The following is a 12571-nucleotide window of genomic DNA, read 5'->3' on the forward strand; positions in this document are numbered from 1 at the left end:
TATATTATTGCCCCAATGCTAGCCTTAACCCTGGCTCTCACAACATGAATTCCTCTTCCCATATCTTATCCACTAATTAATATAAATGTAGGCATATTATTTATATTAGCCATATCACACCTAGCCATTTATTCCATCCTCAGATCTGGATGAACTTCACATTCAAAATACTCACTCACTGGAGCTCTAGGGACAATAGCACAGACAATCATCTCATATGAAGTAATGTAGCAGTTATTCTATTCTCAGTCTTACTGATAAATGGATCATTTACACTTTCAACAGTAATTATTACACAAGAACACCTATGACTAACTTTCTCCTGACCCCTACCCAGAATTTGATTATCTCCGCAGTAGCAGAAATCCAATGAAGCCCCACTTGATTTAACAGAAGTAGAATCAAAACCTGTATATGTCTTCAATGTAGAAAATGTAGCAGGCCCATTCACCCCGTCCTTCCTAGAGAATATGTCAATTTCCCTATAATAAACATTTCCACAGCAATCTATTTTTAGGAGCATTCAATAATCCCTAGGTGCCAGAATTATATACAGCCCAAGTCATCATTAAAACACATCTAACAATCTCCTTTCTATGAATTTGAGCATCCTACCCACAATTTTGATATGATCAACGCATACATCTCTTATAAAAAGTTTTTTTACTACTAACATTAACCCTATGTATATGAGAGTTTTCACTACTTGTCATCATACCAGGCAACCCACCACAAACTTAAGAAATATGTCTGACAAAAGAGTTACTTTGATAGAGTAAATCATAAAGGTTTCAACGCTCTTATTCCTGGAATTGAATTCTTCCTAATAATTTTACATTCTCCATGCTACCTACCACATTACACCACATGCTCTATAGTAAGGTTCTCTAAGTAAGCTTCAGGCCCATACCCCCAAAATGTTTTTGTATATCCTTCCTGTGCTAATAAACTCTCATTGTTTTACCATCATTCTACTGACCATTTTCTCAGGAAATATAATTGTATAACAAGCTCACATTGGTTAATGGTATCCCCATTCTAATAAAAAACATGAACCCATAAGCTACGGAAGCATCCAACAAATATTTCCTAAAACAATCCACCACATCAATACTTATAATGGCTATTATCATTAATCTAATATACTCTGGTCAAAGAACACAATGAATAACAAAAATCTTTAATCCAGCAGCATCCACCCTCATGACAATCGCCCTTGTCACAAAGTAGGACTTTCCCCATTTCACTTCTGAGTGCCTGAAGTCACACAAGGCATCCCATGAACAGCAGACCTGATGCTATCAACATGACAAAATTGCACCCCTATCAGTTTTATACCACATGTCACCATCCATCAACCTAAATATACTATTAATCATAGTGATATTATAAATCATAGCTGGAGGCTGAGGCAGACTTCGCCATACTACACCCTCCTCATCAATTGCCCATATAGGATGAATAACAGCTATTATAATGTATATTCAGATTATAACAATCCTAAACATACTAATTTATATCATAACAACACTATCTTCTTCTTATTTATGCCCAGATCATGTACTACAAGAGTATCATTATCACACACATGAGATAAAACACCTCCCATCACAATCATTTTCCTCACCATTATAGTATCATTAGGACATCGCCCATCACTATCAGGGTTTTTACCCAAATGAATAATTATCCAAGAGATAACAAAAATGACATCATTCTACCAACACTAATAGCCATCATAGCAGTCCTCAGCATATATTTCTACTTGCAGCTAACATACTCCACATCACTAACTATATTCCCTTCATTAAACAACACAGACACAAAACAATTTGAACATACAAAGAAATAACCTTCCTATCATTACCAATCATAATACCCACACGATTACTACACACAACACCCATTCTATCAGTGCTGGACTAGGAATTTAGGTTAGTTCAGACCAAGAGCTTTCAAAACCCTAAACAAGTAAAATTTACTTAATTCCTAAAAATAAGGATTGCAAGACTTTATCCTACATCAATTGAATGTAAAGCAAACACTGTATTTAAGCCAAATCTTTACGAGATTGATGAGTTTTAACCCCAGGAAACTTTAGTTAACAGGCAAATCCTCTAGTCAACTGGCTTCAGTCTACTTCTCCTTCATTTGAGAAAGAAAAAAAGAAAAAAAAAAGGCAGGAAAATCACCGGCAGAATTGAAGCTGCTTCTCTGAAGTTACAATTCAATTTGTTGATTCACCACAGGGTTTGCCAGAAAGAGGGCTCAATCTCTGTCTTTAGATTTACAGTCTAATGCTAACTCAGTCATTTTACCTCTGTTCATACACTGCTGATTATTTTCAACAAATCACAAAGAGATCGGCGTTTTATATTTACTATTTGGTGCTTGAGCTGGAGTAGCAGGCAGCACCTTAATTATATTAATCCAGGCTGAGCTATGCTGATCTGGAGCGCTACTTGGAGATGCCCAAATCTGTAAAGTAGTCATAACAGTCCCTGCACTTGTAATAATTTTCTTTATAGTTGTACCCGTTATGATTGCAGGCTTTCAAAACTGACGTGGGCCACTAATAACTCGGACACCTGAAGTAGCATTTCCCCAAATAAGTCATATAAACTTTTGACTACTTCCCCCATCATTCTTACTCCTACTCATATCACCAATAGTAGAAGCTGGTTCTGGTACCAGTGGAACCGTGTATTCAGCTCTAGCCTGCAACCTGGCCCATGCAGGAGCCTCTGTCGACCTAACTGTTTTCTCCTTACATTTAGCAGGTGTCTCTTCAATTCTTGGTATTATTACTTTTATTACTATAGTCTTTAATACAAAACCAGCAGTCATATCCCAATACCAAACACCATTATTTGTTTAATCTTCCCCAACTATAGCCATATTACTATAATTACCAATCTCAGTCCGAGCAGCCAGAATTGCCATACTGTTAAGAGATAGAAATCTAAACACTACTTTCTTTGACCCTGCAGGAGGAGACCAAATCCTACACTAACACCTATTTTGATTCGTTGCTCACCCTGAAGTCTGTATTCATGGCCTACCAGGGTTTGTTATAAACTCACATATCATTACATACTATTTAGGACAAAAAGTGCCTTTCAGCTATTTGGGAATAGTATGAGTCATGTCCACTGGCTTTTTAGGATTTCTCTTGTGGGCCCATCACATGTTTACCATAGGGATAGCTGTCGACTCAGGAGCATACTTTGCATCAGCTACCGTAATTACTTCTATCCCTACAGGAGTAAAAGTGTCTAGCTGATTAGTAACTCTTTATTTAATTTTTCTTTTTCTTTTCATTTTTTTTTTTGGCTGCGTTGGGTCTTGGTTGCTGTGCGTGGGCTTTCTCTGGTTGCGGTGAGCGGCAGCTACTCTTCGTTGCGGTGTGCGGCCCTTTCATTGCAGTGGCTTCTCTTGTTGCAGAGCACGGCCTCTAGGCGCGTGGGCTTCAGTAGTTGTGGCTTGCGGGCTCTAGAGGGCAGGCTCAGTAGTTGTGGCGCACGGGCTTTTTGCTCCGGGGCATGTGGAATCTTCCCAGACGAGGGCTCGAACCCATGTCCCCTGCATTGGCAGGCAAATTCTTAACCACTGCGTCACCAGGGAAGTCCCTGGTTAGCAACTGTTCACGGAGGTAATATTATATGACCTCCCACTATATTATGAGTTTTAGGCTTTAGTTTTTCTTTTTACAGTAGGTGGTTTGACAGGAATCATCTTAGCCAACTCATCCCCAGACATTGTTCTCCAGGATACATACTATGTAGTAGCACACTTCCATGACCTAATGTCCATGGGAGCAGTCTTCACTATTATAGGAGGCTTCCTACACTGATTCCCACTATTCTCAGGTTATACAGTTAACTCAGCATGAGCAAAAATTCACTTCACAAGTATATCTGTAGTAGTAAATATGACTTCCTGCAGCACTTCCTTGGCCTCTCAGGGATGTCACTACGTTAGTCTGAGTACCCTGAGGCACACACAACATGGAATATTTTGCCTTTAGGCTCATTCATCTCAGTAGCAGCAGTAATGCTAATAATCTTCATACTTTGAAAAGCATTTGCGTCTAAACAAGAAGTCTTAGCAGTGGAAATTGCTACTCCTAACCTAGAATGGTTACACGGATGCCCTCCACCATATCCTATGCTTCAAGGTCCTACCTATGTAAATGTAAAATAAGGAAGGACTCAAGTCCTTTTCAACCAGTTTCAAGCCAACACCATAACAATTATGTCTTTCTCAATAAATGAGATAAAAATAAAAAGTGATGTAGCTTTGTCAAAGTTAAATCATAGGCTAAAATCCTGTATATCACTAAGGCATATCAATTTCATCTAGGCTCTCAAGATACAACATCACCGATTATGGAAGAACTTTTACATTTTCATCATCACACATTAATAGTGATTTTTAAAATAAGTTCGCTAGTCCTCTGTATCATTTCACTAATATTGACATCTAAACTAACTCATATGCATAGAATAGATGCACAGGTAGAGAAAATGTGAACAATTTACTAGCCATTATTGTAATCTTAATTGCCCTATCATCATTGTGAATCCTTTACATGATACATGAAATCAATAACTCTTCCCAAACCATAAAAAACTATGGGTCAGTAATGAAACTGAAGCTACAAATACACAGATTATGAAGACTTAAATATTGACTCCTCTGTAATCCCCACATCAGAGCTAAAACCAGGAGAATAATGACTAATAGAAGTCAACAACCGAGTAGTTAGAGATAGTCATTGAATATTAGTTTCATCTGAAATTGTTGTACACTCCTGAGTTGTTCCTTCTCAGGCCTAAAAAGAGCTGCTATCCCAGGACACCTAACTTAAAGAATTCTAATATCAACAGGACCAGGCCTATGTTGTGGACAAGAGAGCTCGTTTTCCTGAGTTCAAAGACAGGACAGAGGGATATGGCTGAGATATGGGGTGAATCTGGAGCCCATGGGGATGCACTCTCCAAGCTCCAGGATAGGAATGGGGCCTCTAGGGTCCCAGGCCACCCACCACGCCCTCTCGAGCAGGATCTGGGCAACATTCCCTGTCAGTGATGAAGCAGCCCTAGCACTTGTCACGCCCCGATGTTGTGTCCTATGTGGGCCCCATGCTCTTGGGACCACACCCCACACTCTGCAGGTCCATGCTACAGGGTCCTTCGTGCCTCAGGAGTAGAGACCACACAGCAAGCAGTTCCCTCCCCAACCAGCAGGAGGAGGGGAGGAGAGCAGGGGCACCAGGGGAATCTCACTCAGACAACAACACCCCAGGGGTGCCAGCGGGGAGAGTGATGATGCAGATGAGGCACAGACCAAGAGATGGGACCAGAGGACCCAAAAGGCAGCTGGTCAGGTCCTGGCTCATCTGCACCCCGGACACCTTTGTCCCTCATACACCCCCTTCCTCATACACCCTCTCCTTAAATGCAGATTCTTCAGATGCAAACAGGCAGAGCTTCAGACTGAAAGTCAGCTCTTCCAAAATGACCCGTCAGCAAACACTGCAGGATTCCACTCCAGTGGGTGCCCTGGAGTCGACAACTCAGGGACTGAAGTGGATATCGGTGCCAGGGGCAGTGGGAGGGAATGGGGAATGAGACTTTCATGGTTGTGGAATTTTGGTTTTGCAAGATGAAAAGTTCTAGGGATGGTGGTGATGGCTCCACGAGAAAATGAATATATCTGATGCCTCAGAAACGTGCACTTAAAATGGTGATGATGGTAAAGGGTATGTGACGTGTGTTTTATTTCACTTACAATAAATTCTTAAAATAATGTCTTGTTAATTGAGATTCCATTTCGACTCCCCTTCATCACAAATGTCGGAGGCCCAGACACAGTTCCCTACCTTAGGGGTCATCACGGTACCCTCACAGAGCACGGGGGAGACCATTCTTAGGGGGGGCTAGTCTGTGCTCACCTGACCTCTGTCCAGGGGGACCCAGGCAGTGGTGACCCCCATAGATTAGACATATGATATGCTATGATATTAATATGATACCACCAAGTGTTGTCACTCACCAGAACACAGAGCAGCAACCCACTCAAACATGCCTGACCTCATATGATTGTGACAAGATTAAGAGAAGAAAAGGAACCACAGGTTAATCAGGACAACACACTTAACGCAGAAGTTGGAAATCTCAAAGGGGACAGGACACACTGTAGGCAAAGAGCGCATATGTGGTCTCCCCATACATGTGATCCTGACCCATGCAGGTGTGGTGAGACCCACACAGTCCCTGCACCCTATACCTGGGGTCACACATCCACACTCACCAGGGTGACCCACCTCCCCAGACCCCTCCACCTGGGTCACATGTCCACAGTCCCAGGGTGACCTCACCTCCCCAGACCCTGCACCTGGGGTCACACGTCCCCTTGGTCAGGACACCATGGCTCTGCAGGGGGCTCCCCCAATGTGGAAACAAGCTGGGTCCCTGGGACCTCCTGGGATGGGAAAAAGTGTCAGGTGGGTCTCCTTTCCCCACACTTGTCCCAGAGGAGTCCTCCTCTTCTCACTTCGGTTCTGTGTGATTTTAACTGTTTTTAAAGCTTTCATGCTAGAGTTGAACACACGACCTTTGTGCTGGCAGGCTCAGTCCTTTCTCGTCTCACTTACATGTTGAGAAAACTCACAGGACAGCAGGGCTGAAAGCTGAGGGGCAGCTCTGGACTCTGCTGAGTAGGGACGGTAGACTGGAAGGAGAGCTCAGCAGCAGCCTCAGCTGTTACCCATCGGCCTTTTGCCCGATCTGCGTGCCCTGCAATCAATTCACCAGCTAAACCTGCCTCCCTATGCACCATGCACGTGCTGGTAAATTGGAATTATTGCCAGGTAGCCCCCCTGAGGATTCTCCATGAGCCCCAGGGAAGGTGAACCTTGCAGGGATTAACACTAAGGCCCCGACCATAGCACTGACCCTTGGGAGGACCAGGTCACCACGCTCAGAAGAGAGGCTGTTACGTAGACAAGCCCACCTCAGCTCCAGACCCCAGACATCTAAACACTGACATTCAGATGCAGGCACGGAGCTTCCCAGTACTGAGGCCAGGCCAGGTCTCTACCCAGGTCTGCATAGTCCTAGCGTACACAGAACATGGTCAGGTCTAAATCTTCTTATTATAGACAACACATGGTCAGCTCTAAACATAATCAGTAGACAGGACATGCAGAGGTCTAAATCTACCGTGTAGACAGAACTTGATCATGTTTAAACTAGCTTAGGGCTGATCTCATAGGAGGTACAGATCACACACATGGGTGTCTCATCTTTGGACACCCACATCAGGAAACTGAACAAAATCTTTGTCATTAAACATTTCAACAGGCAAAACAGAAATGTTCCCAATTTCTCTGGCCACCTGATGGTCAGGATCCACAGGTGAGCCACGAACTTCTTAGAGTGCAGCCCAGTCTGCTGCCAGGACAGACAAGAAGTGGCCTGATTCCAGCCTCCCAGGCTTCCAGAAGGAGGCGGCCACACTGGAAGCCCAGGCAGGAGAGTCCTGCATGGTCCGGGCCAGGAGATCCGGTCTGTCCATTCCGCTGGCCGATTCCGGGCGGGGCGCTCAGGGCCGCTGAGAGCCCTGCACTCAGGTCCTGCTTCCCTGCAGCGTGTGCGTGTGTGTGTGCGTGTGCGTGTGCGTGTGTGTGTGTAGAGGGGGCGGTGGCTGACGGCTCCCATGGCTCCCGTCCCGGGCACCGCGCTGTCTTCGAGGGGAGGCACGGGGAGAGGAAGGGGCACAGAAGCCGTTGGAGAGGAGAACCCACCGCGGAACTCCTTGCACACTGGCTCGCCCCACCCGGAGACCCGCCTGTCCACTGTGGGCCGCATGTCACCCCCCAGCCCCCCACCCCCGAGGGCAGGGTGCCTGCTCTTTCAACAGCACAGGGTCTCACATGAAGGAGACCCAGTGGGGACTGTCACCCCCCCCCACTCCTGATGCTGTGTTTGGGGAGAATGAACCCCCTTGACTGGGCGATGGGACCCTGTGAGGAAAGAGGTGGCGGCCCCATCCAAGTCGGGGCCTGGCTGAGAGATGGGAACACAGGAGCCAAGTGCAGGGCCTGGAGGCCAGGCCAACAGGAGGGGCACCCCCATCCTTGGCCGGGCTCTCCAACGGTGACATTGTTGCTTTAGGGGACCTGGGGCAGGTGACTGAATGTAATGGGAGTCTAAACTGGACCCTGAATGGGGCTTAAAGAAGGTGTGAAGGATGTTACTGAGACAGTGACAGTCATCGGAAGACAGACTCTGTGTCAGGATATCCTGCTCCATCCATTTAAATCCCTGAGATCTGTGACCTTTACGTGGCTACGCAGGATTGTTGGAGCAGCTGCGTGCGGATATATCTGGGGCACAATTCAGTCTGCAGCCCACTTGCAAGTGTTTCCAGCAAACACACAGGTGTGCGCACAGGCAGGCACAGCACACACACAAACATGCACGTGCCCAGCACAAATATATTCACACACTAGCATGTGAACACACATGCACGCATATGCCCATGCACACACTAATGTGTGCAAGTGCACATACCTATGCACATGCACAGCATATGTAGGCAAACAGGCACATGCACACGCATAGCACACACACACGGAATAAAGTGAATCCATAAAGCATTAATTCCTGAACACAAGTGAAGCTGACATGTATTTTTCCCTTTTCTTAGCCTTGATGTTTTTCACAATAAAAAGTTTAAGAAAAAAGTTAATGGCAAATGACTTTTGATTCATAGGACTTTCTGATGTTATTCCACAAATATTATGACAGGAGAAATGAATGTAGATATTACATGTGTCCACTAATGGATGAATGGAGAAGAAAAACACGGTCCATCAATACAAGGGAATGCTATTCAGCCTAAAAAGGAAGGCAATTCTGACACAGGCTGCAGCAGGGATGAACCTTGAGGGCATTATGCTCAGTGATGTAAGCTAGACACAAAAAAACAAACAGTGCTTGATCTTCTCATACAAGGCCCCTAGAGCAGTCGGAAACATAGAGACATAAAGTAGGATGTTGAGTGCCAGGGGCTGAGGGAGGGACAATGCGGAGTGAGTGTTTAATGGGGACTGTTTCAATTTTGCAAGATGAAAAAGTTCTGGAGGATGATGGTGGTCAGGTTTGCACAACAGTGTGAATTATTTCTTGACCCTGAAATGTGCACTTAAAAATGTTTAAGATAGTATATTTTATGTTATGTGTATCTGACCACAATTTTTAAAACTTTTAAAAAAACAACAGGAAATAGTCCATGAATACCACAAGATGCACAACTTCACTAACAACCGAGGGGTTAAAGCCATAAGAAAAATACTGTGCATACACCTACCAGAATGGCAGACATGAAAGACATAGTATCAAATATCAGCAGGATGTGGAGCAATGGAAAGCCTGGTACGCAACGGGGGGATGCAACCACTTCTGAAACAATCGGGCCTCAGATAGCGAAGTCCGTGCACAGAGACCTACAGTGCTCCTCCCAGTTGAACACAAGCCCACCAGCCCTGCACCAGGACACACGGACATGGACTCTGCAGCCACAGAAGCCAAACCTGAAAGAAACTGAAGGCCATCACAGGCGGATGCAGAAATGAACCATGCACGCTCCTATGAAGGAATATTCCACAGCAATGGAGTACATTTTGTTTAAAGGTAGTAAAAGTATAAAAATTATTTAAAAAAAAACTATATTTACAAGATGAAAGAATCTATAATTCTGGCACCTAGGGATTGTGGAATGCTCCTAAAAATAGATTGCTGTGGAAATGTTTATTATAGGGAAATTGACATATTCTCTAGGAAGGACGGGGTGAATGGGCCTGCTACATTTTCTACATTGAAGACATATACAGGTTTTGATTCTACTTCTGTTAAATCAAGTGGGGCTTCATTGGATTTCTGCTACTGCGGAGATAATCAAATTCTGGGTAGGGGTCAGGAGAAAGTTAGTCATAGGTGTTCTTGTGTAATAATTACTGTTGAAAGTGTAAATGATCCATTTATCAGTAAGACTGAGAATAGAATAACTGCTACATTACTTCATATGAGATGATTGTCTGTGCTATTGTCCCTAGAGCTCCAGTGAGTGAGTATTTTGAATGTGAAGTTCATCCAGATCTGAGGATGGAATAAATGGCTAGGTGTGATATGGCTAATATAAATAATATGCCTACATTTATATTAATTAGTGGATAAGATATGGGAAGAGGAATTCATGTTGTGAGAGCCAGGGTTAAGGCTAGCATTGGGGCAATAATATATAAATTGATGATGTTGATGGACATAGTGGTTCTTTAATAAGTAATTTGAATGCCTCAGCAATGGGTTGTAATAATCCATGGGGGCTGATGATTTTTGGCCCTTTCTGGATTTGTATATAGCCTAGGATTTTCCATTTAGTTAATATGAGGAATGCTACGGTGAATTAAATTGGGTAATTTGTGAAAGAATGTTGATTATAAACATATTCTTAGGAAGAGGACTTGAACCAGTGCAGAAAAAGTTTCAGTTTTACATAATTACCGGGCTCTGCCACCGTAACGAGCCCTGTTCTACAGTAGGGTATGTATAAATTAATTGAATATAGATTATATCATCATTTAGTTTGAAGACATTTTGTAAAGTAAGCCGTATTGCTCTTGTCCTTTCATACTGGAAGAAATCTGCAATAGACAGAAACCAACCAGGATGACTCCAGTCTGAACTCAGATCACGTGAGACTTTAATCGTTGAACAAACAGACAATTAATGGCAGTTATACCATTGAAATGTCGTGATCCAGCATCAAGGTCATAAACCATATTGCCCATATGAACTCCAGAATACAATTACACTGTTATCCCTAGTAAAACTTGTTCCATTGATCAGTGTTTTAGAAGAACAGGTGATAAAGCATTTTGACTAGCTGGCCTAAATTTTAATCACTCAGACGTGGTTTTATTCTCCAAAAAATAAATGGCGCACGGGCTCAAGACACACCGGCTTCAGTAGTTGTGGCGTGCAGACTCAGTAGTTGTGGCCCACTGGCTTAGTTGTTCGGTGGCACGTGAGATCTTCCCGGACCGGGGATCGAACCGGGTCCCCTGCATTGGCAGACGAATTCTTAATCACCGCATCACCAGGGAAGTCCCAGAATCGCAGTCTCCCTTTTAATATACCTTAAGCCCAAAGAATCCATGGAAAATTGTTACAGAAAATAAGATAATAAAATATTGTAAGGACTATAACAGAAGCATATAGTACACAGTTCATATAGACACATCCCAAGCAGTTACAAAGTATATTAAAAGGGAGGCTGCAATTTTAAAAGAATAAGAAAAATTATACCCACAAACTCCCAATCTTTCCTGAAACGTTGCAATCTGAAACCCTATTGTAGGAAGCAGAAGATTCCAGGAGACATTCTACAAATGAAGGACTCCAAACCCTGTGGTTGGATAAGGAATTCTGGAAGGAAGGTATCCTCACCCAAGGAGAGCAGGTTCCTATACTTCTCTCACATCACATCCCTGTACAATTCCCATTGATCTTGGTCCAGGCATTCTCACTCCTCTTGAGAGAAATCTATGGCCACCTCCTGGAATGGCAGCAGTCCCTGAAATTAAAAGTACACATGCCATGTGGCCACGGGAAGAGTTCATAATGTGACCCAAGAAGAAAACAGCAAGTTAAGAGAACTGGTTTTAATTTAGAAGAGTGTCTTCAATTATCCACTAATATATATATATTTTTTTTTTCTTTTTTTTTTTTTTACAAAGTAACTTTCTCTACCTTATTTCTAACTACAGGAAAAGAGTATGGCATGTGATCCACAAAACCAGTATAGAGTCTATACTTGTCTGGAAAAGAAATGATAAAATGATGGTTTCAACACAGGCATATGCATTTTTGAGTGTTTTATTTATATCAAACTGGATAAAATGTGTGTATTTCTCATACAGAAAAGACATGTCGAGGTAGAAACGTACCTTTCAACTATTCATGGGTACACAAGTACACTGGGGAGATTGTAAAAGTGCAGATTGTGATTCAGTAGGTCTGGCGGGCCTGAGTTCTATTTTTTTAACAAGCTCATTTTTAACTAGTGATGCCACAGTCTCTGATTCATTAACCACAACTGTGAATATCAGAGACAAAATTAGAAAGGTAAAAATTCATATTTAATTTTGAACTTAAAGTGTTTTATGGATTTTACACCTTTAATAGAATAGTGAGCACAGCAGCAACAATCATTTGTGAATATTTACTATAGACTGTGTATCTTTCTAACTTTTTTGTGTAGGATTCCAGGAAAAAGGCCTGGGCTGCGGCCACAGTGGGCGTGGCCCCCAGGCCGGGCCGCCCCTCCAGGACCCCCGACGGGGCCCTGCGCTCCTGGCGGCTCCCTCCCCCGCCGCCCCGCTCCCTCCCGGAAGGCCTCGGGGCAGAGCGGTCCCACCCCCTGCGCGCTGAACAGAGCCCGCGTTTCCGCAGAGCTGGAACTCCTGGCTCGGGGTCTCTTCCCTCCGCCGTCACGGAACTGC

This window comes from Eubalaena glacialis, chromosome 8 (assembly GCF_028564815.1).
Source record: "Eubalaena glacialis isolate mEubGla1 chromosome 8, mEubGla1.1.hap2.+ XY, whole genome shotgun sequence".
Lineage (NCBI taxonomy): Eukaryota > Metazoa > Chordata > Mammalia > Artiodactyla > Balaenidae > Eubalaena > Eubalaena glacialis.